General features: G+C 42.8%; 1 protein-coding gene across 1 annotated transcript in view; it reads left to right on the top strand.

Moving 5' to 3' along the window:
• Positions 1-12,165, top strand: part of TSPAN5 (tetraspanin 5) — a 249,636-nt gene that overhangs the window by 24,297 nt on the left and 213,174 nt on the right. The window lies entirely within an intron of this gene.

The following is a 12,165-nucleotide window of genomic DNA, read 5'->3' as shown; positions in this document are numbered from 1 at the left end:
TGGGAAGAATGCTTCCTACCTTTGGTGGTCAGTGGGAAGAATGCTTCTTGCTTTGGTGGTCAATCGGAAGAATGCTTCTTACCTTTTGGTGGTCAATGGGAAGAATGCTTCTTACCTTTGGTGGTCAATGGGAAGAATGCTTCTTACCTTTGGTGGTCAATGGGAAGAATGCTTCTTACCTTTGGTGGTCAGTGGGAAGAATGCTTCTTACCTTTGGTGGTCAATGGGAAGAATGCTCCTTACCTTTGGTGGTCAGTGGGAAGAATGCTTCTTGCTTTGGTGGTCAATGGGAAGAATGCTTCTTACCTTTTGGTGGTCAATGGGAAGAATGCTTCTTACCTTTGGTGGTCAGTGGGAAGAATGCTTCTTACCTTTGGTGGTCAGTGGGAAGAATGCTTCTTACCTTTGGTGGTCAGTGGGAAGAATGCTTCTTACCTTTGGTGGTCAGTGGGAAGAATGCTTCTTACCTTTTGGTGGTCAGTGGGAAGAATGCTTCTTACCTTTGGTGGTCAGTGGGAAGAATGCTTCTTACCTTTGGTGGTCAGTGGGAAGAATGCTTCTTACCTTTGGTGGTCAGTGGGAAGAATGCTTCTTACCTTTGTTGGTCAGTGGGAAGAATGCTTCTTACCTTTGGTGGTCAGTGGGAAGAATGCTTCTTACCTTTGGTGGTCAGTGGGAAGAGTGCTTCTTACCTTTGGTGGTCAGTGGGAAGAATGCTTCTTACCTTTGGTGGTCAGTGGGAAGAATGCTTCTTACCTTTGGTGGCCAGTGGGAAGAAAGCTTCTTACCTTGGTGATCAAGGTCACGTGAACGGTCACGTGACCGCCGGAGGGGCTCCTCCTCGCTCCCGGCTGACGTCAGGGAGAACCTCAGCCCCTCCCTCTGCAGTCCTCGGACAGGAGAGCGCCGGGACATCAGCTGACTGCACAGCGGCGCTTCTATGTAAGGTATTTCGCCGCATCATTTTTATAAAACAAAGGCACTGAGCAATATACCCGATTACAATAGAAGGGATTCTACTAAGGACCCATAATGGCTTAAAAACCACTTTAATTACTCAAGGGACCCTTAGCAACCTCTGAAGGAGCCCTGCTTGAGAAAAGCTGCTATAGGTAATCTCATATCGCATAAACTTGTTATGTATACCTCAAGTATTTGGGTGCTGTGAAAGCATTCCACACAAAGGTGTTTATTACCACTCAAATAAATCACAGTATAGCTAATAAAAACTTTTACCCAGAAGGTAGAGTCTTGTTTGTTCAGGTGTCATCCAGGATCCAGGTCCAAGATGAGACAAATATATAAATCCGGGTTCCTGCACACTGGTCCCTATGTTCTGGCCTACGTGTACTGTATGTGTCAAAAAATTAGTGTACAGTCTGAATGTGTGATGGCTGGGGGAGAGGAGAAAATGGTTTCTTCCTGTCTGCAGCAGACTGATTACATCATTCTTGCCAAATGCTACTCTTAAGCCCCGTACACACGATAAGAAATTCGGAAGGGAAATTTTGTCCGCCGACCGATCTGCCGATTTTCGGAATGTTAGTATGGTGCTTTCGACAGCCGACTCCGACTTTTCGGCTGACAAAATCCTGATGTGCAGGCATTAAAATTTTTGTCCTCCGTCAACACACGTCCGATTTACGTCTCATTAGTACAGATTTCGACAGTGGAAAAATCTTATGAGCAAGACTAGACATGCTCAGAGATGAAAGAACACATAGAAAGCAATCCAACACATGACATCACTTCTGAAGTAGAATTCTGTCGTACGGGGAAATTCGTATGAAAATAACCTCTTCACTTTCCACATCAGACTAGCATGCCACAAAAAATGGACGACAGATCGTTCGATAATCTTATCGTGTGTACGGGGCTTTAGGCCTACCGTAGATGGAGTGAATCTCCTTCCTGCAACCACAGTCAGCGTTGACTGAGCATAGCAACAATTGCATCTAAAATCCGGCAGGCTGATTGTACCCAAGTTGATATATTGATCAACTTGGGTACATTCAGCCTGTCCATACATTGTTGGAATTTCGGCTGGTTCCTGCTGAGCCAGCTGAGATTTGAACAGTTTATGGCCAGCTTAAGTTCTAAGCATAGTCATTTGACTGGTGCCATTTGACTGTTATTTTGAAGATATACGGGACTTTTTTTGCTATGTACACTCACCTGCCACTTTATTAGGTACACTTTGCTAGTACCTGGTTAGACCCCTTTTGCCTTCAGAACTACCTTATTTCTTCATTGCATAGATTCAACAAGGTGTTGGAAATATTCCCCAGAGATTTTGGTCCATATTGACATAACATCAAGCAGTTGCTGCAGATTTGTCGGCTGCACATCCATGATCCTGTTCCACCATATCCCAAAGGTGCTCTATTGGATTGAGACCTGGTTACTTTGGAAGCCATTGGAGTACAGTGAACTCATTGTCATGTTCAAGAAACCAGTTTGAGAAGGTTTAAGCTTTGTGACGTGGTGCATTATCCTGCTTGAAGTAGCCATCAGAAAACTGATACACTAGTCATAAAGGGATGGACACTGCCAGCAACAATACTCAGGTAGGCTGTGGTGTGGTAGGCTGTAGTGTTTAAATGATGCTCAATTGGTAATAAGGGGCCCAAAGTGTGCCAAGAAAATGTCCCACACCATTACGCCACCACTATCAGGCCACCACCATCAGCCTGAATCATTGATACAAGACAGGATAGATCCACGCTTTCATGTTTACCCCGAATTCTGACTCTACCATCTAAATGTTGCAGCTGAAATCGAGACTCATCAGACCAGGCAACATTTTTCCAATCTTATATTGTCCAATTTTGGTGGGCCTGTGTGAATTGTAACCTCCGTTTCCCGTTCTTAGCTGACAGGAGTGGCACCCGGTGTGGTCTTCTGCTACATTTGTAGATCATCTGCTTCAAGGTTCGATGTTTTGTGCGTTTAGAGATGGTATTCTGCATAATTTTGTTGTAATGAGTGGTTATTTGAGTTACCTTTGCCTTTCTATCATCTCAAACTAGTCTGCCCATTCTCTTCTCTTGACATCAACGAGGCATTTTCCTCCACGCAACCTCAGCTCACTGGGTATTTTTTCTTTTTCGGACCATTCTCTGTAAACCCTACAGATGGTTGTGCATGAAAATACCAGTAGAGCAGCAGTTTTTGTAAATACTCAGACTAGCCCATCTGGCACCAATAACCATATCACCTTCAAAGTCACTTAACCACTTAAGCCCCGGAGGATTTGGCTGCTCAAAGACCAGGGGCTATTTTGCGATTCGGCACTGCGTGACTTTAACGGACGATTGTGTGGTTGTGCGACGCTGTACCCAAATGAAATTGACGTCCTTTTCTTCCCACAAACAGAGCTTTCTTTTGGTGGTATTTGATCACCTGTGCGATTTTTAATTTTTGCGCTATAAACAAAAAAATAGTGACAATTTTGAAAAAAATAACAATATTTTTCACATTTTTTTTATATGAAATTCCCCCCCAAAAAATTGTAAAAATCAGCCTAAAATGTTAAAAAATTTTGATTTGTTTTCTGCTACATATGTTTGGTAAAAAAAAATCGCAATAAGCGTATTGTGATTGGTTTGCGCAAAAGTTATTGCGTCTACTAACTACGGGAAATATTTGTCATTTTTTTTTTTTTTTACTAGTAATGGCGGCGATCTGCGATTTTTTTTTAATTTTTTTGCGGGACTGCGACATTGCGGCAGACAGATCGGACCCTTGACTAACATTTTTTACCCTTTTTGGGGTACCAGTGACATTACTACAGTAATCAGTGCTATAAATATGCACTGTTACTGTAAAAATGACACTGGTAGGGAAGGGGTTAACTTTATTGGAGAGGGAGGGGTTAAGTGTGTCCCTAGAGGCGTGATTCTAACTGTGGGGGGCGTGGCTTGTGATGTAACCACAGAGACATACGATCCTACATAGCAGGATCATATGATCTCTGCTGTTACACCAGGGAGAATGACAGGCGGGCTTTGTTTACATTAGCCGCCTGCCTTTCTCCGTTTCCAGTGGGAGATCGCAAGTGACCAGCGGACATCGGAGCCGCCAGTCACTCGCGTGGGGAAGGCAGGGAACGAGCGGGGGCGGGAGCGTGAGCGTGCCTCCGGCGGCGCACGCGCGTCCCCTAGAGGCTTGTGGGCGAGCGACGTAGCCCTACGTCGTTTTACCTGTAGGTGGCTGACTGCCACAGTAAATAGTCAGGCAAGCAGTTAAATCCCCTTTCTCCCCTATTATAATGCTGAGTTTGAACTTCAGCAAGTCACCTTTACCACGTCTAGGTGCCTAAATGTGTTGCTGCCATGTGACTAGCTGATTATCAATTTGTGTTAAGCAATTGAATAGGTGTACCTAAAAAAGTGGCCGGTATGTGTATGTTGGGCATTTATTCACACATATTTAAAAGTTAACAGGCAAGAACTTTAGTAGTTCGCTTACTGTTCTTTGTTATGGACTTCATAGAGTTAATGTTATCGCCTTCATTTTTATCTTCAGCTTCTGTGCTTGAACCCAACGTAATGTAATACACTGTATGCAGTTTAAACATTATGTAACACATTTTATCAGTTTAAACATAATGTAATACACTTTGTACAGTTCAAACATAATATAAGACAGTTTATTCCTATTTCAGCCTATTTTATCGCCCTAGTTTACACTATAGCATACAGCACGTTCATCTTGGCTGCAGACTTCGCGGCTCCTTGGGCGGTAGCAGCTCAGGCAAGACCAGAGCCACATGTGGCAGGAATGCTTTAAAAGAAGTTGTGGTTTTCTAAAGTTTATTCACGCTCTAGTTTTTAAGTGCTTAAAAAAGCATTTTGATCAAAGGTATTATGATTGCAGCTTACTGCACAGCCAAGCCATGCCTGACTATTGCAGTTGCTGGCTCAGAAGGTCGGATCAGCCACATAAAATGTTTTTTGAGCAATTAGTGGTTATGTTGTACTTTATTATTTCCATACCCTGTATTTTCATGGTATTGTGTTTGCACAAGTAGATTGAAGCAGAACGAGGCTGCATATGTTCACTTATTAAATGCCCTAACTTTTCTGATTAAATTACCAGTAGCCCTGTAATGCACACTGGGGGAGATTTACTAAAACTGGAGCACTCAGAATCTGGTGCAGCTGTGCGCGGTAGCCAATCAGCTTCTGAGCCTAGGTTCACACTGAAGCCAGTTTAAAAGTTCAGCAGAACTCGCACGATTTCAAATCTGCATTTTCAGTCCGACTTCAGGGGCGATTTCACAGACATCTGTGCGGATTCCTGCACAGATGCCTATTGAAATCGCAACCCCGAAGTTGCCAAAAGTAGTACAGAAACTACCTTTGGGAATTGGTGCGGCGTCGCAAAGTCAGCGCCGCACCGATTCAGACAGTGCCATTGCCGCCACATTGCCGGACCACTGTGATCATGGCCTAACTTCAGCTTGTTTAACCACTTTACCACCGGAGGATTTTGTTGTCTTACGTCCAGGCCACTTTTTGCGATTCGGCACTGTGCGACTTTAACTGACAATTGCGCGGTCATGCAACGCCGTACCCAAACGAAATTTTTATTTTATTTTACGTCTTTTTTTCCCCCACAAACGGAGCTTTCTTTTGGTGGTATTTGATCACCTGTGCGATTTTTACTTTTTGCGCTATAAACAAAAAAAGAGCTACAATTTTGAAAAAATAACAATATTTTTCACATTTTTTTATATGAAATTCCCCACCCCCCCCCCCCAAAAAAGTAAAAATCATCAAATTTTTTTATCATTTTAGGCCAATTTGTTTTCTGCTACATATTTTTGGTAGAAAAAATAACAATAAGCGTATTTTGATTGGTTTGCACAAAAGTTATTGCGTTTACTATCTAAGGGAAAGATTTCTGTAATTTTTGGTGTTTTTTTTTTTTTTTTTAACGAGTAATGGCGGTGATCTGCGATTTTTTTTTTCCACATTGCGGTGGACAGATGGGACCCTTGACTGACATTTTTGACACTTTTTGGGGGTACCAGTGACATTACTACAGTAATCAGTGCTATACATATGCACTGTTACTTTAAAAATGACACTGGCAGGGAAGGGGTTAATTTTTATTGGTGATCAAGGGGTTAATGTATGCCTGGTGCTTACTAACGTGTGTGGGGGGAGGTGACTGAGTGACACAGGGACAGATCGCAGGTTCAGCTATGCTGAACCCTGCAATCTGACCCTGTCTGTCACTTAGGAGATCCGCCCGCTTTGTTTACACAAGTGGGCGGATCTCCACACTCGATTCCCCAACGATCGGGGAAGAGCTGCTCCTCCCCTGGCCCGACTCCTGCTGTGACTGAATACAGCGGGAGCGAGCCTCCGGCGGCGCGCGCGCGCCGCCCACGAGGGGAGGAGTCCAGCGACGTAGGTCTACATCGCTGGACGATAACTAACCACTTTGCCGCAGTACAGTCAACGTGACTGGTCGGCAAGTGGTTGATTAAGCTTTGACGATAAAACCTGGAAGCTGTTTGGTCTCTATGCAGAGCTGCACTAGATTTTGCACTGTTCACTTTTAGTAAATCAACCCCATTATGATATATAAAAGTACGAGGATGAAAATCAAATTTTTTAAGTTGTCACTGACTGCACCAAAAAAAAAAAAAAAAAAAAAAGGAAACTTTCCAATGGGGGCATTTGTTCCAGTGACAGCTGTCAAAGGTGTGATTTGTTTTTAGGTAGATTTCTGCATGCTCTCTGTCATTTTTCCAGGTCAGAAAGTGAGTGGGAACTCTTTGTAATTAGAGTGAACAACCTGACAAATCCTTTTTTATTTAATTTTTTTTTTAACCTTTCCACTGATACAGATATGTCAGCAAACAAGCAATAGATTGACCGTTACAGTAAAAAGGGATCAAAAGACAGATGCGTTATTACATAGGCAGTGAGATATAATGTATTCTGTATGTTCATAGTTCAGAGAGGGTACTCATGTCATAGACCTTATATTCTGGGAGTCAAAGTCCTTCCTGGATTCCTGTAATCCCCCAAAAAAAAAGGGTTTAGTGCAGGGGTGCTTAACCTGGGGCCCGTGGAACCCTGTGATGTGGCCTTCAACCTTAAACCAGGGAAGCTCAAGCTCTGGGATGGTGGGTCGGCAAGCCTTGATCAAGATCAACAAGTTGCCCATCCGGCATCCCAAGTGCACGGAGCTGGCGTACACAGCGGAGGAAACAGGTGGATGCGGAGGGAGCAAGAGCCGTATAAGCTGATGCTTCCTCTGTAGCGCTGACTCCTGTCCAAGGTGGAGTGATGCCAAGTGCCTGGAACCTTTGTGTGATTACATAAGTCCCAAATAATTAGTCTTTTACAAGAATATGAGCAGCAGGGCGCATTCTCAGAAAATATGCAGGAGCATGTCTTTGGTTGTATTGCATCACCAACATTTATCACCCAAATATGAGAAGAGTTTGGTAAGAACAGAAACAGTCACATATCACCTGGTCATAGTTTTTTTTTTTATAGAATTCGGATATTTGCTCCATATGGCTGCCTTATGCCAAACAGCAGAACTAGGTTTCTGTCTGTCCATTAGGAAAACATGTAAATCTCTTTTGGAGAAGAAGCTAGCAGAAAGCGGAAACAGTCTTTTTCAAAGGACTGTGTTGTGTCCCTTGCACAGTTCTTCAGCAAAGGATGTGGATCTATAAAATATATGGAGTTTAGGAAGGGGATGAAAAAAGTGGGAGAGGTGAAATTGTCTATAGAATCCAGATTTGGGGTGTTAGAGTTGGAAAGTCTGACATTGCTTTCTCCATCCATAAGCTAAACACGTATTCGCTCTCAAAACAAACTGCATACTTGCCAACTGTCCCTTTTTTCCCGAGACAGTCCCTGCAAATAGGAGCCTGTCCCAGGTAATTTATATTGTCCCTGGAAGTGCCCGCTAATGTGGCGGCCCGTAAATGTTACGCAGAAGTAGTGCAGCGGAATGGGCGAATTATTCCAACTCTACTACTGTGGCCTTAAGTTTGAAATTCCCTTTTTAATTTCCTGTAATTCTCTCTCTATATTGAGTAGACTCTATAATCTGATAAGTAGGCGAGATTAATTATGCAGAGTGGGCGGAGCTTCAGGGAAGTGGGTGTGGTAATTGATAGCTGTGCTGCAAAGTGTCCCTGGAAATTTTTTTTAAATGTTGGCAACTATGAAACTTGGGTCTATTCAAGACCTAAATACTTTGGGGCTAATTCACGAAGCCCTGGTGATGCGATTTCTGATGTGTTGCGGAACGCATGGAATCTCATGACAATTAAATTCTATGGAGGCCAATCACATATACGCAGTGCGATTCTGATGCAATGTTGAAAGGGGTCCTGTGTGATTTTAGAGCGGTGTGGTGTGATTTTTACCTCCATAGGTTTGAATGGTAACCGCATGCAAAACGCTTGTCTGTCCTTGGATAACACGATTCCAGTACTTTTTATACTTTTTTATTTTTTTTATACTTTTTATATAGTACTTTTTTTTCTCTGTTTTTTTTTCCATCCTTGAAGAGAGAGAGAGACCAAAAATCGCAGCTGTATCCAAATCGCATGAAAATCGCTTTGGAATCGCCTCTAAATGGCATCACTGCAAAGTGGAGTCAGCTCGCACTGCATCAGTGTGAACATAGCCAAAGGCAAATAGACTGTGCTGTTTGCAAATGCAGTTGCACTCTGAAAGGGCATTTGCACCAGAGCTTAGTAATGGTGACTTCACCATCATCCAATTATGCGCAAGAAAAAATGCTTTTTTTTTCTTTATTTTCCTTGCATGTGATTGGGTATTTTTTGAAAAGTGAAGCTTTACCTCATTTACTAAGCTTTGCACTTGCAAAGTCTATTTCCCTTTAGTAAATTAACCCCTTTGTCTGTGTAGTCTGGTACAAACTTGGGGTGACCCAATATAGGGGTCTGTAGTTTATTTAACTTGAAGTACTACACAGATTCCTGTAGAGTAGTCTCAATGAGTGGGAGTTTCTTCAATGCCATCAAAGCTCCTGTCCCAGCCCAAGGGAGTCAGCAACCCATTGATCACAGTCATGTGGGGGGTAGACTGTAACCAACCCTGCCGTGCTGCCAGGTTGTAATTGGGTGGACAGATGGCTGTGAAGGAGCCTCGATTGTGGACCCTAAAATCACCAAAGGGCCAAACATAGAATTTTGTGAATATAATACTACAGAAAACTGTCAGAACGAAGATGTGCAATATGAGATGGACAAGGCTATATACATGCTGCAAGATATGTCAGAGACTGGAGATGCATTACATGAGACTGTAGTTCACTTATTTTACAGCTTCTATACAAATCCATACTTCCATGTTTGTGCTAAATAGCAAAAGGACCTCTAAATAAAGAAGGTACCAAATGCGATCCAGGTAGTATGACTTAGGCCCCTTTCACACCAGCGGAACAATCGTGTCCGTCTGTCTGTTTTTCAGGTAGACCCAATCAGACCACCCACTATTCTTTATGGGGCAGCGTATGTGCCACCCGCCGGCATCCAATCTGGTCTGCTAAAAACATCCGTTCCCTATCAGTCCGACGGATCGGATTGTTTGACAATCAGATGGAAACAGACAGGTAGTTTGAAAAAACAAATTTAAACCCGCGCTACACAGTAGTGATATGTTATTCTGTGAAAAAACTGTGAAGGTGTGCAGCTGCTGCAACACTAAGAAATTCTTAGAATAAATGAATAAAACCAAATTAATGCAGCGCTAGCAACAAATTCCTACAAAAAATTACAAATTATTTAAATTGAAACTTTGGCACCTTTTTGGATCATCAATAAGGACTTTATCCCACCATTTTTGCACTTTAAATCTCACATTTTGAATGTTTATATTCTAGTTTAAATATGCACTTTAAAATATTTCTATAGAAATTTATGCACCTTAATGTGATTAATATATTTTATTATTACATATTGTATTCACATGATATAGATTGGTTTCAATTTAAATAATTTGTAATTTTTTGTAGTAATTTGTTGCTAGCGCTGCATTAATTTGGTTTTATTCAGACAGGTAGTTTGTTTCCATTTGACCTCCCCATAGAGAACAGCGGGCTGTGTTCGTGTCTGCTCTGCCTAGTGGAGCAGACACGGACCTGTCATCCACCTGCTCAGCAGGGATCAGTGTAGAGATCCTCTGCTGAGCAGGTGGATCCGCTTGGACAGATTTCGCTTCGTCTGAAAGGGGCCTAAAAACTGAAAATAAGACTACCTGCTGCTGCTTTATAGCCATCTTTGAGTGTGGACTCCATGTTTTTATTTACTGACAACTTTTCACTGCTTAATACTATGCCCATTCAGACAGGGGCGACCTGTGAAGTCGCGGTGCACGTGCACCGCGACCTCGGCGCGACGTGCACTGACTTCATATAATTGAAGTCAATGCAAGTCGCCTCCAGGTCGCCCCGAAGTAGTACAGGACCCTTTTTCTAAGTCGGAGCGACTTGTGTCGCTCCTATTAGAACGGGTCCTGTGCTAATCAATGGCAGACGACTGACCGCGACTTGTCAGGTGACATAGTCGCCGGTAGTGTGAATGGACCACTAATAAAGATTGTTGATATTAGTCATACTACCTGGATCACATTTAGTACCTCCTTTATTTAGGGATCTTTCCCTTTTCCTTTTGATATTTTGTGTCTTTTTGAAGTATGCCGATCTGCACCCAAATTGGTTTGCAATAATTGACCTCTTATATTGTGCTACAGTGTTGGTAACACACTACTTAACATATTTCCATGTTTGTGCTCCCTACAGCACCCTTTAAAAAACTACTGTCTGAAAGGGCTCTGAGGGCCTCATAATAAGTGCCACAATAAGTACCAAAGGGCCCAGGCCACAGGTTGGGAACCGGGGATTTAAAGCATAGCTAAATCCAAGTGTAAAAATGCTATATATTGCAGCTTACAGTCCTTGTATGTGATGGCTGCATTTGTTTTCTTTTTCTTTTTCAAGCCAAGAACATTTTCAACAAATACAGAAAATACCAATTGATCTTGCCAGAAATGCATTTCTTTTATTTATTTTCTGTAAATTATCAGTTGGCTTCACTCCCCCCCCATGTAATGGAAATGAGCTATGGACATGTTTGTAGTCCATAATAGAACCATGGCTTTCTCCATAGATACAGTGGAGGAGTTGCTTACCCACCCAGGGACAGGTAGTGTAGTATTTGCAGGATTACCAGGTAAAAAAAAATAAAGCAAAAGAATCTTGAAAAAAAGAAAAAAAAATGCGGTCACCACACCATTGACTAGTAAGCTGTGATATATTACAATTTTGTCCCACCGCCCATTGCAGTTTTATGTCAGTACTTTGATGTTAAATACCGGTGTTATGGCAGCAGATAGATATTTTCTAACAGGGCCAGTGGGATTCGTCGTAGGATCACTTTTATGGGGGGGGGGGGGAGGTGCACCCCCCTCCCCCCCTTCACTGCTTCCCAGTCGTTTTCCCCGCGGCACGGACTTCATAACATTGAAGTCTATGACGGTCGCTCCGGGTTGCCCCAAAGAAGCTCCGGACCCTTTTTCTAAGTCGGAGCGACTTGTGTCGCTCCTATTAGAACGGGTCCGCAGCTTCCCTATGGAAGGCGACCTACGGCGACCTGTGAGGCGACCAGGTCGCCCCAGTGTAAACGGGGACTAACAACCAAAAGCAAACATTTATTATATTTGTTTTCTTTTTTAGGTTTCCCTTCTATTTTCACCTGGTGATCCAGCCAGCAAGTTTGCCAGTTTTTAACAGAACAAGCTCTCTTGCAATTAGGTTGGTTGTAAACCTCAGACGTGAAATATGAACAAAGCATACTCCTCTATAGTGTGTACTGGTCTCAGTTCAGAGCACTAAGAGGTTGATTTACTAAAAGCAAGTGCACTTTAGTGCTGGTTCATACTGGTGCGAATTTTATGCATTACAAAAAGCCTAGATTTGTATGTCATCCAAAAACACATTGTGTTCTATGACAGTCGTTCACATTTATGCATTGCAATTGCTATGTGAATGCGATGCAGCAACAAAAAGGGTCCTGTGCGAGTTTACTGTATTGCGGTGCAACTTTCATCTCCATAGACATCATAGGGGGGTGTCACTTTCCTTCAATCAGCTCTCAGA

Source organism: Pelophylax lessonae (assembly GCF_965119305.1).
Source record: "Pelophylax lessonae genome assembly, chromosome: 1".
Taxonomy (NCBI): Eukaryota; Metazoa; Chordata; class Amphibia; order Anura; family Ranidae; genus Pelophylax; species Pelophylax lessonae.
This window is presented reverse-complemented; position numbering and strand designations above follow the sequence as displayed.